Consider the following 16,521-nt stretch of genomic DNA (forward strand, 5'->3'; position numbering starts at 1 on the left):
TGTATGTGTGTGTATATATATATATATATATATATATATTCCATGACATAACAATCCAATAACAATCTGTCTTAGGGTATGTTAGGGTATGTTAAGTATTTGATGCAGACATTTCTGCACAATTTCTTCATTTCTTGGCAGGACAAACTCTGCGTAGAATAGGTGCATTTTTCCCATTTTTGATGCGTTTTTTACTTGCGTTTTTGGTGCAGATTTTTCCCCACTCATTAGTATGAGTGAATCTGCAGCAAAAATGCTGAAAGAATTATCATGCTGCAATATGCAAATTGCCTCTTCAGAGAAAAAGAGGACTTGTACTCTACAGCGCCACCTATTGGAAGCAGCAATCCTACAAGTCACAATCAACCCTTTAACGAGTCGCGCAATATGACTTAGGCTGTGTGCCCACGTAGCATTTTTCAAGCGTATATGCTGCGGAATTTCCGCAGCGTAAACGCTTGAAAAACGCATGTATATCCGCACCCCATGGTCCCCAATGGGATTCCGCAAGTTCTATGCACATGCTGCGGATTTTTCCGCAGCGTTTATGCCGCGTTCAAAAATCCGCAGCATGTCATTTAATTTTGCGTTTCCGCAAGCGGAATTGCCTTTGTCCAATGCATAAAAAACGCAAGGCAATTCCGCATGTGGAAAACGCGTGATAAACGCGTGAAAAATGCGCGATAAACGCGTGCGGAATTCCGCATGCGTTTTTCCGGGAGAGGACTTGCATTTATGCAGCAGAAATTTTCTGCTTCATAAATGCAACGTGGGCACATAGCCTACGGATAAAAGCCAAATCAGAATCTCAATTTGCAGACACAGTGTTTTATGCTGCAGATGTAATTCTGCACTAACTCAGCAAGTAAAAAATAAGCAACGTGTGCATGAGACTTCAGGATTCTCATTCACTTTGCTAGCACTAGGAAGTCCTTCAGGTTTTGTGACAAATCTGCACAGAAAAAAATGCAACAAATCTGCAACGTGTGCACAGGCCCTTAGAATACTCGTCTCATGCTGCACATAACACATCTGCATCTCTGGCTGATATGGGCATAAAAGGGGACAAACTTATGGTGTGGCCCCCATGCTCCCCTGACCTCAACCCCATTGAGAACCTATGGAGCATCATCAAAAGGAGTGTCTATGATGGCAGGAGGCAGTTCACATCTAAGCAACAGCTCTGGGAGGGTATTCTGTCCTCATGCAAAACAATTGAAGCAGAAACCATCCAAAACCTGACAAATTCAATGGACGAGAGAGTTCAGAAGCTCCTTTCGAACAAGGGGTCCTATCTGCAAATGTAACATCACCTAGAATAAAGTTTTGAGTTGAAAACTGTTTGATTTCAGTTTGTAATAACCTGCTAATGCTTATAATTTCAAAAATGACCATTTTTTTGTTCTTTATTAAAATGAAAAGGTTGAAAACTCTGCTGTGCATAATAATTTGGAACATGCATTTTGAGTGCAGTTTGAGTTTTTTATTTTTTTAAAAATATACTGTTATCATAGGCAGTTTGTACAAAAACCTTTCAATTGTACTCTAATAGTTATTTGACTGGAAAATTACAATGACTGCAATTTATATAGGTAATTTGGGAAAATCTGAGAAAATATTATTTGCATAATAATTTGGAACACAGTGTATACAGTGTAGTCCATTATAACAGTATGCAAATATATTGTAATCTCCGTAGGAATTTCTTCCAACCATCCCACAACATCATGTCCTTCAAACAGTCACTGCAGCGGATTATATCTGTAATCCCATCAGGAATAGAGGATCCCATCAGATAAATTGAGGGGAGAAGGATGTAAGGATATAAGGTGTCATAATGGTCCGTCCAATTACTACTAAATAATAAGATAAAAAAGAATTAAAAAACAAATAACAAGCCAGAGGGGAACATGGTTCCCAAGGAAAAGATCAAACGGCATTCACGCTGTGCCAACACCTTCTTGGTGTCACCACCCCTGACAAGACAGTGTACCCTCTATCCCTTTGAATTTTATCTCTTCAGGGTTGCAATTGTGGCACATCCACATACTGGATCATGTCTGGCATGTAGGAACATAGTATGAGCCGCTAGTTTTACCTCAGCAATTGGGGGTAGGGACTACTGGATTACTCATTACATCTCTTGCAGCACCAGTTATATAATATATTGTGCTACTTGTACATGCAACCTCCAGAATGTGGGGCTCACTTCACGTGATTTCCGCATAAGGGTAAGGGAGCACATGAGAGATATTAAAGCTGCAGGTGATGATGAGGACATTTCCACTCTAAAAACCATCCCCCAACACCAACACCAGTGGCGTAGCTAGGGTTTTGGTTTGGGGGGGGGGGGGCGAAACTTCTAAGTGGGCCCCTTACCAGGTAACCCTGATTACAGGCGCACCCAGATAGTGGATGTAGGAGAACCTCAGCAGATGACCGCGCTGTTACTAAAAATAATCTCTATACAAAGACCAGCACTGATATTACCGCCATATGGTGACACATATTGATAGATACCAGTCCTGCAGAACATATAAGACATCACAGCACGGTTATATATTGTAACTTACAGCTGACGTTCTTTCTGATTAAATTGTTAGTTTTTCCCGTCTTTTCCATCTGGCCCAGACCAACCCGACAACTCCTCCATGCAGGACTCAGAGTCTCAGGTCTGCAGAGATCACAACAAAGACACATTTGACTCCTTACATTTCAGGCCCCATCCCCATCTATTCCCAACCTGCACAAACCCCTCATCCTGCTGATAATCCAATACTGAGCCTCTGCCGAAAAATGTGTCCCTATTACTGCACCTGCTGTGTGCCCTCTAGTTGGTTAAACAAACCTCTAAAATATAGTAATGCCATGTGCAAGTGCCCTAGAAAACAGTGCTCACATTGTGCCCCCTAGAAAGTAATAATTCCCTCTGTGTGCCCCTCTGACAGTCATAATAACCTGAGTTCCCCTATAACGATAACTGCCCACTTAACATTAAAAAATGTCTTGAGTCTCCCCCCATATACAGCTCCCCTATACACAGTATGATGCTCTCCTATACACAGTATAATGCACCCTCACTGTATAGTACCCCACACAGTATACTGACCCCTTAGTAGCCTCCAAACTGATGGCTCCAACACTGTATGATGGCCCCCACACTGCACAAAGACTCCTACATTATCTCCCACACTGTATGATGGCCCCCACACTGCACAAAGACTCCTACATTATCTCCCACACTGCATGATGGCTCCGACAATATCAAATACCCCACATTATCTCCCACACTGTATGAAAGCCCCCACACTGTGCAAAGACCCCACATTATCTCCCACATTGTATGATGGCCCCCACACTGTGCAAAGACCCCACATTATCTCCCACACTGTATGACCCTAACTGTAATCTCCACACTGTATAAATAGCCTAGTCTACATATAGTATAATGCACCAGATAGTCCTTCATATAGTATAATCCCCTCATAGGCAGAGTCTGTAGCATAATCCCCCCATAGGCAATCTGTAGCATAATCCCCCCCATAGGCAGTCTGTAGTATAATCTCCCCCCATAGGCAGTCTGTAGTATAATCCCCCCCCATAGGCAGTCTGCAGCATAATCTCCCCCCCATAGGCAGTTCGTAGTATAATCTCCTCCCCCATAGGCAGTCTGCAGCATAATCTCCCCCCCATAGGCAGCCTGTAGCATAATCTCCCACCCCCATAGGCGGTCTGTAGTATAATCTCCCCCCGATAGGCAGTCTGTAGTATAATCTCCTCCCCTCCATAGGCAGTCTGTAGCATAATCTCCCCCCCATAGGCAGTTTGTAGTATAATCTCCTCCCCCCATAGGCAGTCTGAAGCATAATGTCCCCCCCATAGGCAGTTTGTAATATAATCTCCTCCCCCCATAGGCAGTCTGTAGTATAATCCCCCCCCATAGGCAGTTTGTAGTATAATCCCCCCCAAAAGCAAAGTATGTAGCATAAAATCCCCCTCCAATAAGAAGAATAAATAAATAAACACTGTACTCACCTCTCCTTCTCGTTCCCTCGCTGTGATGACATCATTGACGCAGAGGGGGGACTGATGGCAGAGGGAGCGTCGCGCTCCTTCTCTCAACAGTTAGCATGCGGCGGTGACTGGCGGGGGAGCCCCCCTCCACTCCTGCTCAAGGGCCGCCGGGCAGTGCAGGGACATCCAGTCTCCCTACTCTGCCCGGAATGTAATTGTAAAGGCGTGCTGCGCACACCGATACAGTTACAGTAGCGTAGCTCCGGGTAGCGTAGCTCCGGGTGGGCCCCCTCAGAGCGCGGGGCTCGGGGATACCCCATCTGCCCCCCCAGTAGCTACGCTACTGCCCAACACTTCAGGATGTGCCACAATTGCAACCCTGACGAGATAAAATTCAATTGGGATAGATAGGGTACACTGTGTTGTCAGGGGTGGTGACACCAAGAAGGTGTTGGCACAGCGTGAATGCCTTTGGATCTTTTCCTTGGAAACCATGTTCCCCTCTGGCTAAAATGAGAAACTATCATTCACTCACTTTTTATATGGATTGATGAGCTATACTTATCTCCTCTATCTGCTTTTTAAGGGTGTTGTAGTTTATTTGTTTTTTAGTTCTTTTTTATCTTATTATTTAGCCATTTGTTAGCTTTGAACTTTCGCAGTAATTTTATCATTAGTGGTTCCTATGTAAGGAGATGGACATACTGCCCACGTTCCCCCTTGAAGACATAAGTACTATTATGATGTATAGTGTGTATTGTTGTAGTATGTAATGTGTATTAAGACATGCGTTAGTAGTGACAGTGCTGTATTCCACCTGACAATAGGGATGAGTTAGGGTTAATGTTTGGGACTAGCTAAGAATAGGAGGGGCTAAGTTGAAGGGACAGGGACAGTTTTCTGTCAGAAAGTCAGATAGGGCCCAGCATGCAAGAGAAAAACACCTAATGTCTGCTTATTCAGCAGAGCGATCGTGTCTGACTCATGTCACGAGTGTCTCTGAAGTGAGTGGATAGCAAGATATGTAGTAGAGGATGGTTCCTGGGACAGGACGCCGAGCAGTTTGGCCCCAAGTTTATAACTCAGATAGGTAACGGGCCAGGATGGAATAGGGAGCATGTGATGAAGAGAGTGCAGCTGGCAGGAGTTCCAAGGCTTCAGCAAGCAGAGAGGATAAGTACTGGCCATAGTGGCAAACTAGTTCCCCTAAGATGAAAAGAGGATGCAGAATCACGGGTTGAAGTATACGACTCTCACTTACTGAACTGTAGCACTGAGCTGGGTTGTGGTGAAGACACAGGAGCTTCAGGTAGAAACAAGTACGCTTAGAAGTAGAGAGACTGGGTGTAAAAGATGCTCCATATTGTAAAGGAAACGTTTGTTAAGTTATGCACCCTTTGTCTATTGCCACCAAGTTAGATTATTTTCAAATGGTCATCTCCCTCATTGAACTCTTCCTGTTCCTGGCCAGCTGAAGTAACTGGCATCATGCGGCTTGCAAAGGAGTACCGCCCCCATGTACGAAGTCCACACACCCAGCTAGGACCCCCATCTTCATGTAACGTGCCAGGGTTTGAAAGACGAGTAACTCGTCCACAGCTGCCGCCCCACGCCACGTTACACCTACATGTCCATTTTACCATAAAACAAATGTGGTGACCTTTACTATTGGTGTACAGCAAGGTCATAACTAGGCTTTTCTTCACTCAGGGCAAACATTTATCTCACTGTCTTAGCCTTGAACTTAAATACTGTAGCAAATACCAATACCCTTTTCTCCCAGCACCTGGGACAATGCCTTTTGTGCTGCACTTTATCCCTGGCATCCACCTATTGCCTAACATGGATCTCTGTTGACGTCACTGGACCTTCTGTTGATTGTCTCCACCACCTTGTGTTTATCTTGTCCTCTGTCATTTCCTCTTCTTTGGATCATATTCTTCCTCTCTCCTCTGATTCTATCAGAGCTTTTAGTATAGTTGTATAAATGTAATGCGCTATAAAGTCTGCTCATTTTAGCCTTGTGAGTTATATTGTGCGACAGACATGAAATAAAGAGAAACACAGCAGAAAGAAGGGACTGGAGCTGGAGGATGTACTGCTCCTACTGACCCCTCATTTACTGTCTGCAGGTTGAAGCAAGGAGGGGGCATCAGGAGAGGAGTAAAACATGACTGCAGGATTAGACTACTCAGATTCTATGCTCTGTATTACAGGAGACACATACTGTGAATGGCAAAAGTATTCACACAATCCCCCCTCTCCACTCTCCCACAACCCCCCCTCCCCACTCTCCCACAACCCCCCCTCCCCACTCTCCCACAATCCCCCCCCACACACACACACTCTCACACACACACACACACACACACACACACACATGGCTTTTTACCTATGTTGTTACATTACAACCTGTGTTCAAATATTTTTGGAATCTGATCTATGTGTGATGCATCAGCACTAAATCTAAGTTGGTTAAGTGAAGTGAGAAAAACATAGGCATAAATGAAAGTTATGGGATCAAATAACTAAAAATTGGCATGTGCATATCTATTCACCCCTCTTGCTATGAAGCTTCTAAAAATTTCTGGTGCAAGCAATTACCTTCATAAGTCACATGCTTAGTGAAAGGAAGTCCACCTGTGTGCAATGTAAGTGTCACAGATCTGTCTTTTCTGAAAGGCCACAGAGGCTGCAACACCATTAAAGAGGTTGTCACTACTGTACATAATGCCCCCGTCGATTGAAAGAGTGGAAAGAAGTGTATTTAACTTGTCTTGTCATTCTTGCCTGTGAGTGGCGCTATCGCTTACTGCTCACTAGGCATCATGTGACCCCATCCACTGCTGTCATGTCAAGTTCAAGACCCAGCAACGTGCATCCCCCTAATTGATGGGCTGTAGGCGGTGTTTCACCGCATGTCACAGCCCAGCATCCACCGCGCGCTTTCCTAACGAATGTAGAGGAGAGAGAAAGCATACGGTGGTTGCTGGGCTGTGATGTGTGGTCAAACGCCGCCAACGGCCCATCAATCAGGGGGGTGCGCGTCACTGGGTCACGCCTGGCTGCAGCCGAAACTTGACGTGACATCAGTGGATGTCAGACCGGGATCACATGATGCCTAGTGAGCGGTCAGCGATAGCGCCACTCACAGGCAAGAATGACTACACAAGGTAATTATAAAAACACTTCTTTCCACTCTTTAAATTGATGGGGGGATTATGTATAGTACAGGACAACCTCATTAAGCAAGAAGCACCACTAACCAAACAACACCATGAAGACCAAGGAGATCTCCAAACAAGTCAGGGACAAAGTTGTTGAGAAATACAAGTCAGGGTTGAATTACAAAAAATATCCCAATCTCTGGTGATCCCCCGGAGCACCATCAAATCCATTATCATCAAATGTAAAGAACATGGTACCACAACTAACCTGCAAAGAAAGGGCCATCCATCAAAGCTCAGCCTGGGCAAGGAGGGCATTAATCAGGGAGGCAGCAAAAAGACCAAAAGTAACCCTGAAAGATCTGCAAAGTTCCCAAGCAGAGACTGGAGTATCTGTCCATACAACCACAATAAGCCGTACACTCCATAGAAGTGGCCTTTATGGAAGAGAGGGCAGAAAGAAGCCTTTACTTACACACAAAAATTGTAAGGCTTTTTTGGAGTTTGCTAAAAGACATGTGGGAAACTACCCAAATGTATGGAGGAAGTTGCTGTGGTCAAATAAGACCAAAATTGAACTTTTTGGCCATCAAGGTAGATGCTATTTCTGACACCAAACCCACACATTTCAACACCCCAAGAACACCATCCCCACAGTAAAACAAGATGGTGGCAGCATCATGCTGTGAGGATGTTTTTCAGCAGCAGGGGCAAGGAAAATGGTCCGAGTTCAGGGGAAGATGAATGGTGCGAAATACAAGGATATTCTTGAGCAAAACCTGTTTCAGTCTCTCAGTGATTTGAGACAGGGATAGAGGTTCACCTTTCAACAAGACAATGACCCAAAGCATACTGCTAAACCGACTCTTGAGTGGTTTAAGGGGAAACATGTAAATGTTTTTAAGTGGCCTAGTCAAAGTCCAGACCTTATTCCGATTGAGAATCTGTGGTCAGACTTAAAGATTGCTATTCACTGGACGAAACTATCTAACGTGAAAAAGCCGGAGCAGTTTTGCCTGGAGGAATGTGCAAAAATCCCAGTGGCAAGATGTGGAAAGCTCATAGAGACTTATCCAAAGCGATTTGCAGCTGTAATTGCCACAAAATGAGGCTCTACAACGTACTGACTTTAGGGGGGTAAATAGTTATGCTCACTGACGTTTTCAGTTATTTTGTCCTGTTTCTTGTTTGTTTCACACAAAAAAAAACAAAAACCAAATGTTCACAGTTGCAAGCTCTTTACATGAACTGATGCAAACCTTAAAAAAAACAGTGAAAAGAAGTAGAAAATTATATTTCTTGGCCTGCAGTAGTAAAACAGATAGACAATGAAATACAGTTAGGTCGAGAAATATTTGTACAGTGATACAAGTTTTGGCATTTCAGCTATTTACCAAAACATATTCAAGATACAGTTATATTATCAATATGGGCTTAAAGTGCAGACTCTCAGATTTATTTTTAGGGTATTCACATCCTAACTGGAGTAAGGTTTTAGGAATTACAGCTCTTTAATATGTAGCGGCTTATTTTTTCAGGGACCAAAAGTAATTGGACAATTATCTCAAAAGCTCTTTATCGGGCTGCATGAGCTTAATCCATCATCAGTTAAGCAGGTAAAAGGTCTGGAGCTGATTACAGGTGTCACATTTGCATTTGGAAGCAGACCATCATTATGCTGGAAAAAAGAAGAAATTAATCATAGAGATAACAGAAATATTAGGAGTGGCCAAATCAACAGTTTGGTACACTCTGCAAAAAAAAGAGTGCACTTGTGAGTTTGGGAGCTCAAAAAGGCCTGGAGGTCCACGGAAGACAACAGTGTTAGATGTTGCAGAATCCTTTACATGGTGAAGAAAAACCCCTTTACAACATCCACCCAAGTGAACACTCTTCAAGATGTACAGTAGGTGTTTCGGTATCTAAGTCTACCATAAAGAGAAGACTTCATGAGAGCAGATACATAGAGTTTACCACAAGGTTCAAACCATTAATCAGCCTTAAAAATAGAAAGGCCAGATAAGACTTTGCCAGAAAACATTTAAAGAAGCCAGCCCAGTTTTGGAAACGAATTATTTTGACAGGTAAAACTAAGTTCATCCTGTACAAGAATGATGGGAAGAAGAAAGTATGGAGAAAGCCTGGAACGGCTCATGATCCAAAGCACACTACATCCTCTGTAAAACATGGTGGAGGCAGTGTGATGACTTGGGCATGCATGGCTGCCAGTGGCCCTGGGTCACTAGTGTTTATTGATGATGTGACTGAAGACAGAAGCAGCTGGATGAATTCTAAAGTGTACAGGGCGATACTTTCTTATCAAATTCAACCAAATGCAGCAAGGTTGATTGGACAGCGCTTCACAGAACAGATGGACAATGGCTCAAAAACCCTGCGAAAGCAACCCAGGAGTTTTTTAAGGCAAAGAAGTGGAATATTCTGCAATAGCTCAGTCAATCACCAGATTTCAACCCCATCGAGCAGCATTTCACATGCTTATGACAAAACTGAAGTCAGATGCAGTAAAGGCCTGGCAAAACATCACAAAGAAGGAAACCCAGTGTTTGTTGATGTCCATGGCTTCTGGACTTTAGGCAGTCATTGCCTGCAAAGGTTTCTCTATAAAGTATTAAAAATGAACATATTATTTATGAGAAAGTTAATTTGTCAAATTACTTTTGAGCCCCTGGAATGAGGAGGCTTTGTACAAAAATGGTTGCAATTCCTAGACGTTTCACAAGATTTTTTTGTTCAATCCCTTTAATTAAACCTGAAAGTCTACACCATTGCATCTCAGTTGTTTCATTTTAAATCTAAAATAGTGGCCTGCAGAGCCCAAATCAAAAAGATTCGGTCTCTGTCTAAATATTTCTGGATCTAACTGTACTTGCTAACTGTCCTGATTTTTAAGGGACAATCTCTTCAACAAGAATGAAACAGGAGTGCAGTTTATGGTAATATATAATAAAGGGTATTGCTGGACATTTTGGAAATCTTGTAAAAAGGGGATTTGGGATATAATGTATAAAATCTCTCTACAGAGCACCAAAACAATAAACAGACTGATCCATTCTTCCATAATGAAGTGTGTGAGCCTTTGGCCAGACGTTATCCACAACTCTTAAAGGGAATCTGTCACCACATTTGACCTATGTAAACTATTAAAATGGGCATACAGGTTATAGACTGCTGAAAAATCCTACCTGTATGTCTCAAATCAGCTGCCTTGTTGCTGATAAATCATCTTTTAGCAATTTATGTAAATTACCTCTTCCAGGCTATGGGGAGGATGTTGCCTCGAAGATAACTCAGCCTCCAGAGATTATTTTACTATTCCCCGTCCGACTTCCCCTTCTGGAAAGATTTTGAGACAAGCTTCTCTGCTGGCTCCTGTGGACTGTAGGTCCCGAACGTTAAGGGAAAGTCTGTTTCAAAGTTCCTGACTGACGTTCCTCTGCTGCTGGACAGACAGTACTACTGGTGCCCCCTGGATCTCCAACTGCTGATCTGTCACATCTCTCTCCCTCTCCAACTCTAACTGCAAGCAGGAAGTGTCCCAGTTCTTCACTACACCTGATCCTCCCACACTGGAGCAGTTCCTACACCATTAACTGTTTCAAATACTATAGTGCCCACATCTGCACTATCTCATATCTAGGTCCCATTCACTAATCTCTACCCTTCCCCTACATCTGACACATAAACACATTATGCATTAAGCAGAAAGCATATTAAAGCAATAATTTAACCATGTAACTTTAATGCTCATGAGATTTTATGCAGAATGTATAATTCTATCTAATACACAAATTATAACAACTTTTCCTGGTTAAGGAGGGAACATGCGACCGTACCAGTCACCCCCTTACAAAAGCACATGAAGAGGAAGTAATGCAGGATAGAAGCTGTGCTGCTATATGAGCTAATGAAGACAGCCGTACACTGGATACACACAGAGCTGACATCCACATGCATTACAAAGAGATACACTCCTATGGAAAAAAAACTCTGAAACTTGGATTGGGCAGCACATTGCTTCTCAAGTAGTGTGACAATGAATGAAAAATTGTAGATTTCAGACTGAAGCTTAGTTCAATTAACTAACATATGTAAAAATCATTTTCCATGTCAAAGGTGTCCACAGCCTTTCACTTATAGTAAAGTGCAAGTAATAAGTGCTAATGGCTATACCACAAACAACAATCGTCTATCCACAGGATTGATGAGAAATCTATGATTAGTAAGGGCTTGACGGCTTGGACTCTGATCACCTTGTTTCTAAAGCGTGAACATAGCTGTGGCACATGAATGACCACCACTCCATTTACTTCTATGGGTCTATTGGAGCATTAGTGAGCATGGGGGACCTGACCACCACTCCCATCGTAGGAGCATATATTATACACTGCTCAAAAAATAAAGGGAACACTTAAACAACAGAATATAACTCCAAGTAAATCAAACTTCTGTGAAATCAAACTGTCCACTTAGGAAGCAACACTGATTGACAATCAATTTCACATGCAGTTGTGCAAATGGAATAGACAATAGATGGAAATTATTGGCAATTATCAAGACACCCTCAATAAAGGAGTGGTTCTGCAGGAGGGGACCACAGACCACATTTCAGTACCAATGCTTTCTGGCTGATGTTTTGGTCACTTTTGAATGTTGGTTGTGCTTTTCACAGGCTGGAGGCTCTACCAGGAGACGTGGAGGGGGCCGTAGGAGGGCAACAACCCAGCAGCAGGACCGCTACCTCCGCCTTTGTGCAAAGAGCAACAGGAGGAGCACTGCCAGAGCCCTGCAAAATGACCTCCAGCAGGCCACAAATATGCATGTGTCAGCACAAACGGTTAGAAACCGACTCCATGGGGGTGGTATGAGGGTCCGATGTCCACAGATGGGGGTTGTGCTCACAGCCCAACACCGTGCAGGACACTTGCCATTTGCCACAGAACACCAGGATTGGCAAAGTCGCCACTGGCGCCCTGTGCTCTTCACAGATGAAAGGAGATTCACACTGAGCACATGTGACAGACGTGACAGAGTCTGGAGACGCCGTGGAGAGCGATCTGCTGCCTGCAACATCCATCAGCATGACCGGTTTGGCAGTGGGTCAGTAATGGTGTGGGGTGGTATTTCTTTGGAGGGCCGCACGGCCCTCCATGTGCTCGCCAGAGGTAGCCTGACTGCCATTAGGCACAGAGATGAGATCCTCAGACCCCTTGTGAGACCATATGCTGGTGCGGTTGGCCCTGGGTTCCTCCTAATGCAGGATAATGCCAGACCTCATGTGGCTGGAGTGTGTCAGCAGTTCCTGCAAGATGAAGGCATTGAAGCTATGGACTGGCCCGCCCGTTCCCAAGACCTGAATCCGATTGAGCACATCTGGGACATCATGTCTCGCTCCATCCACCAACGTCACGTTGCACCACAGACTGTCCAGGAGTTGGCGGATGCTTTAGTCCAGGTCTGGGAGGAGATCCCACAGGAGACCATCCGCAACCTCATCAGAAGCATACCCAGGCGTTGTAAGGAGGTCATACAGGCACATGGAGGCCACACACAATACTGAGCCTCATTTTGACTTGTTTTAAGGACATTACATCAAAGTTCAATCAGCCTGTAGTGTGTTTTTCCACTTTAATTTTGGGGGTGACTCCAAATCCAGGCCTCCATTGGTTAATAAATTTGATTTCCATTGATGATTTTTGTGTGATTTTGTTGTCAGCACATTCAACTTTGTACAGAACAAAGTATTCAATGAGAATATTTCATTCATTCAGATCTAGGATGTGTTATTTGAGTGTTCCCTTTATTTTTTTGAGCAGTGTACATACTGTCTATCCATCAGTATATATAAATATAGTGTTTATGTATGTACTGTATATTTATTTATATATGTGTATATACATATGATATATTCTCAATATATATTAAATATATTGTGGTACATCAAGAAGTATTAACATGTAATATGAATAGGATGCAGAAATTGCATTGCCAGGTTAATTATCGTCCTCTACGATTTCACAGCTAAAAAGCTTTTTATGATGATCCTAAGGGATTTATTCAGGGATAAATGGGCTTTATTGCGGGTTTTAATAATGGATGTCACTTGGAAGCTTGCATCCAATCTTTCTTTAAAAGGGTCTCTTATATAGAAAACACTCTTTCACTACCACAAAGTCTGACAAACTGCGGAGGAAGACTAGGGATCCAGAGATGGATGTACAGAAGAATAGAAAAGGATGGACGGCAGGATTATAAAAAGAGCTTACAGCTAGGCTGCCATATGAGTAGGTTATTATGAAAGTCACATGGAGAAGGGCAATATATTTAGAGAAATATTGTTAATAGTAGTAATAAGAGTAACATGGTTTTATGGCGTAAAGAGAAATAAAGGAGGATTATAGTAAATGTTATTTGTAAGGAGGAGATATCAGCATATACAGAAGAGGGGTCCTAGAGTAAAATAATGGTGCCACCCTCTTAGTACTAGTTTACATTCTTGAAAGAACTTAAATTTTTTTCAGCATGCTGAAGAGGAAAATCAAATAATAAAGGACATTAATTGTCTCCCCATCCAGATTCTGTCTCTAATGAATGTAAGCAAGTAAGTAATGTAAGGAGTAATAGGAGGAAATATAGGGGGGTTATATGGAGTAATAGGAGGAGATATATGGATTATATATGGAGTAATAGGAGGAAATATAGGGAGGTTATATGGAGTAATATGAGGAGATATAGGGAGGTTATATGGAGTAATAGAAGGAGATATAGGGAGGTTATATGGAGTAATAGGAGGAGATATAGGGAGGTTATATGGAGTAATACGAGGAGATATAGGGAGGTTATATGGTGTAATAGGAGGAGATATAGGGAGGTTATATGGAGTAATATGAGGAGATATAGGGGAGGTTATATGGAGTAATAGGGGGAGATATAGAGAGGTTATATGGAGTAATAGGAGGAGATATAGGGAGGTTATATGGAGTTATAGGAGGAGATATAGAGAGGTTATATGGAGTAATAGGAGGAGATATAGGAGAGGTTATATGGAGTAATAGGAGGAGATATAGGGAGGTTATATGGAGTTATAGGAGGAGATATAGAGAGGTTATATGGAGTAATAGGAGGAGATATAGGGAGGTTATATGGAGTAATAGGAGGAGATATAGGGAGGTTATATGGAGTTATAGGAGGAGATATAGAGAGGTTATATGGAGTAATAGGAGGAGATATAGGGAGGTTATATGGAGTTATAGGAGGAGATATAGAGAGGTTATATGGAGTAATAGGAGGAGATATAGGGAGGTTATATGGAGTAATAGGAGGAGGTATAGGGGAGGTTATATGGAGTAATAGGAGGAGGTATAGGGGAGGTTATATGGAGTAATAGGAGGAGATATAGGGAGGTTATATGGAGTAATAGGAGGAGATATAGGAGGTTATATGGAGTAATAGGAGGAGATATAGGGGAGGTTATATGGAGTAATAGGAGGAGATATAGGGAGGTTATATGGAGTAATAGGAGGAGATATAGGAGGTTATATGGAGTAATAGGAGGAGATATAGGGAGGTTATATGGAGTAATAGGAGGAGATATAGGGAGGTTATATGGAGTAATAGGAGGAGATATAGGAGAGGTTATATGGAGTAATAGGAGGAGGTATAGGGGAGTTATATGGAGTAATAGGAGGAGATATATGGATTATATATGGAGTAATAGGAGGAAATATAGGGAGGTTATATGGAGTAATATGAGGAGATATAGGGAGGTTATATGGAGTAATAGGAGGAGATATAGGGAGGTTATATGGAGTAATAGGAGGAGATATAGGGAGGTTATATGGAGTAATAGGAGGAGATATAGGGAGGTTATATGGAGTAATAGGAGGAGATATAGGGAGGTTATATGGAGTAATAGGAGGAGATATAGGGAGGTTATATGGAGTAATAGGAGGAGATATAGGGAGGTTATATGGAGTAATAGGAGGAGATATAGGGAGGTTATATGGAGTAATAGGAGAAGATATAGGGAGGTTATATGGAGTAATAGGAGGAGATATAGGGAGGTTATATGGAGTAATAGGAGGAGATATAGGGAGGTTATATGGAGTAATAGGAGGAGATATAGGGAGGTTATATGGAGTAATAGGAGGAGATATAGAGAGGTTATATGGAGTAATAGGAGGAGATATAGAGAGGTTATATGGAGTAATAGGAGGAGATATAGGAGAGGTTATATGGAGTAATAGGAGGAGATATAGGGAGGTTATATGGAGTATAGGAGGAGATATAGAGAGGTTATATGGAGTAATAGGAGGAGATATAGGGAGGTTATATGGAGTAATAGGAGGAGATATAGGGAGGTTATATGGAGTAATAGGAGGAGATATAGAGAGGTTATATGGAGTAATAGGAGAGATATAGGGAGGTTATATGGAGTTATAGGAGGAGATATAGAGAGGTTATATGGAGTAATAGGAGGAGATATAGGGAGGTTTATGGAGTAATAGGAGGAGATATAGGGAGGTTATATGGAGTAATAGGAGGAGGTATAGGGAGGTTATATGGGAGTAATAGGAGGAGATATAGGGAGGTTATATGGAGTAATAGGAGGAGATATAGGAGGTTATATGGAGTAATAGGAGGAGATATAGGGGAGGTTATATGGAGTAATAGGAGGAGATATAGGGAGGTTATATGGAGTAATAGGAGGAGATAGGAGAGGTTATAGGGAGTAAGAGGAGGAGTAGGAGGGTATAGGGAGTAATAGGAGGAGATATAGGGAGTTATATGGAGTATAGGAGGAGAATATAGGGAGGTGAGTAGGAGAATTGAGGAGATAGGGAGGTAGATGGAGTAATAGGAGGAGATAGAGGGAGGTTATATGGAGTAATAGGAGGAGATATAGGGAGGGTAGATGGAGTAAGAGGAGGAGATATAGGGAGGGGATATGGAGGTATAGGAGGAGATATAGGAGGAGATAGGGAGGAAGAGGAGAAGAAAGGGGGGAAGGGGGTGTGAGGAAGAGGAGAGAGAGGGAGAGGAGGGAGTGGAGGAGAGTGAGGGAGGTGGGGTGAGTGGGTGGTAGAGGGAGAGGGGAGGAGTGGGAGGGTGGAGAGTGGGGGGTGGGTGGTGGAGTGTGGGTGGGTGAGGGAGGTTGTGGAGGTGAGGGGGTGGGGAGTGGAGGATGTGGAGGAGAGTGTGTGGGGTGGGAGTAGTGGAGGGAGAGAGGGTGGGGGTGGTAGTGGAGGGTAGTGGGAGGGTGGGGTGTGGGAGGGGTGGTGGTGTGTGTGTGTGGGGTGTGGGTGGTTGGGTGGTGTCGTGA

The sequence above is a fragment of the Phyllobates terribilis genome, unplaced genomic scaffold (genome assembly GCF_046119375.1).
Source record: "Phyllobates terribilis strain yellow unplaced genomic scaffold, ASM4611937v1 Scaffold_5__5_contigs__length_657084704, whole genome shotgun sequence".
In the NCBI taxonomy this organism is placed as follows: Eukaryota; Metazoa; Chordata; class Amphibia; order Anura; family Dendrobatidae; genus Phyllobates; species Phyllobates terribilis.